This window comes from Sinocyclocheilus rhinocerous, unplaced genomic scaffold (genome assembly GCF_001515625.1).
Source record: "Sinocyclocheilus rhinocerous isolate Xijiao unplaced genomic scaffold, SAMN03320098_v1.1 scaffold730, whole genome shotgun sequence".
Classification (NCBI taxonomy): Eukaryota; Metazoa; Chordata; class Actinopteri; order Cypriniformes; family Cyprinidae; genus Sinocyclocheilus; species Sinocyclocheilus rhinocerous.
In genome coordinates this window covers 1,619,558-1,622,107 of record NW_015670605.1, presented here as the reverse complement: position 1 = coordinate 1,622,107, position 2,550 = coordinate 1,619,558, and the positions used below count along the sequence as shown (strand labels likewise).

Sequence of the window (2,550 nt, the reverse complement as noted above, 5' to 3'; positions counted from 1 at the left end):
TGAATAGTTCATATGCAAAAGCGTCTAAGTGCCGTTTGAAGATTTTCTTTGTAAAATGAGCATTTCTATCAGGCTCCTATGTTTGTTCAGTTATTTCATTTTAATGGCTATGAAAATAACATATTCATTGCCATTGACGTGAAATTACTGAACCAACACATAGATAGGAGCCAGATAAAAATGTTCATTTTCACATACACTAATATTTCAAACGTCACTTCGAGGCTTTTGCATATTAACTCTTTTTATATATATATATATATACAGAATATATAATGGTGTGTGTAGGTAGGTCCTTAAAGTGTGCAGAAATTATTTATAACGTGTACGTAAGTTTCAATTAGTTATTTGTTGCCACAACACATTACAGATGTGTAAATATACTTTGTGGGTTTAAAATGTATGCTAAGTATAGTAAATGGGTAAATATACTATACTCACAAACTAACTTTATCACCAGGAAGTGCTTGGTTTCAGCTCTAGGACTATTGTCTGAATTTGTTTTGTGCTCTCTTTTGACCAAAAAAATAAAGAAAGCAATCAAAGTATCCTGTACCCAAAGTATTTTACTTTCAAATGTGCAGTGCACTGAATGTAGACAAAAATATATGCTTTGCTCAATTATATGACAATCCCAACACAAAGCAGAGCCTGAACATCTGTTAGCTAAATACCATGACAATCATATTTAAATTATAATCGAAATCAATTATACGAATTATTTAATGTAATGATACATTTTATTAACGAAGCCTTAGTATACTGCATAGCATTTCATAAAGAGCATCAATATTTTTATGACAATATAAACCGTTTTGATTTTGACTTATTTATTTACCGAGTTAACCAAACACTCACATTTTCAAATGCTATTCAACAGGCATGTTTCACACTAAAACTTTTCTAATATTTCTAATTCATATTCATCCCAAGCCAGTAACAATAACGGAAGCAGAGCTCCTAGAGATTTGAAATGCAGCTTCAAAAGTGTCCCCAGATTTAGCAAAGGATTGATAGCCAGCTCTATGCTTCTTTCCTAATGTGTTTAAAATCAGGCCTGAGTCTATGAAAATACTGGCTAGTGAACATGACACTCATGATAGATCTGAATCCAGAAAAAGGGACTTGAATAAAACATGTGAATAAAATCTATGCTTAAGGTTGCTTTAATCGTTTTTGTTTATAAAACACCTGAAAAAGCCAACTATCTTTTCTAAGAAGTATTTCTTATAAACATAGGCATCTCTTCAAGCTAATGGTAAATTACATTTTTTTGATTAAAAACACTATACATAATAATATTATCATGCTTTTGCATGGATTATACTCCAACTACCTCAGTGCAAACAGCTCTGAAAATGATCTAAATATAGGAAGAGAGTAAAGAGGTGAACTTACACAGAGCCCAGGCAAGGATGGGATGAGTCTAAACCGAAAACTCTGAATGAAAAACTAAAAATATGAAACTTATCAAGCCACTCCTCAACACCGCAATTTCCATTTTAGGAGAAGATGTAAAAAACATGTTAGAGAAAACATGTAAATACAGACAGACCCACACATGGACGATAGATTTATCATTTGTTTAGCTTCACCATTAAAAAGCTTGAATGAAATGTGTTCACATTCCACTTTTGGATTATTGGCGATGTTTACAGCTTTGTGTTTGTTGTTTCCTTAAGTTCTTAGTTAAATCTAATTTAGTTCACCAAAAATTTAAATTCTGTCATAATTTCTTACCCTCATGTCATTCCAAACATGTACGTGGTTATATTTTTTCTATGGAATAAGCCCTAAAATGCACCAAAAAAAAGCATAATAAATGTAGTCCATATGCTTATGTGCTAAATTTCCAAATCTTCTGAACTCATTTGATAGCTTTAAGACACAGACTGACTTTAAAGGGTTAGTTCACCCAAAAATGAAAATTATCCCATGATTTGCTTACCCTCAAGCCATCCTAGATGCATATGACTTTCTTTTTTCAGACGAATACAATCGTAGTTATATTAAAAAACATCCTGGCTCTTCCCAGCTTTATAATGGGAGTGGATGGTAGCCCAAAATTTGAAGTCCAAAAAATTGAACCAATCCATTATAAATAAAGTCCACACAGTTCCGGGGGGTTAATAAAGGCCTTCTGAAGCGACGCGATGCGTTTGTGTAAGAAAAATATCCATATTTACAACTTTATAAACCTTAATCTCTAACTTCCACTAACTGTCGTACGCACGTTCACGAGAAAGTGACATCCAGCGGATGACGTAGGCGTAGCGTAAACTCCAGTGAGAATATGCTAGTCTCGCGAGAAACAAGTTTTGTTTACAGTAAAGGAAAACCAGTGTCCTCTTGGCTTATATTGAAATCCTCCAACATTTTTCTTTACAAATCCTCGTTTTGTACTACTAATTCGTGACCGGTGTTTTGTTTTGCTCTCTCCTCTGTGCTTCCACGTTCGTCACCGCGTTTGCCTACATGCTACGTCATCCGCTGGACGCCACTCTCTCATGAATGTGTGTATGACAGTTAGCGGAAGCTAGCGATTAAGGT

General features: G+C 34.1%; 1 protein-coding gene across 1 annotated transcript in view; it reads right to left on the bottom strand.

Moving 5' to 3' along the window:
- The window catches only part of LOC107734282 (collagen alpha-6(VI) chain-like), a 56,430-nt gene extending 54,997 nt beyond the window's left edge, over positions 1-1,433 (bottom strand). Inside the window, exon 1 of the mRNA XM_016546204.1 lies at positions 1,399-1,433. The gene's annotated coding sequence lies outside the window, so the exon portion shown is untranslated. The remainder of the gene's footprint in view (positions 1-1,398) is intronic.
- Positions 1,434-2,550: the final 1,117 nt, after the last annotated feature.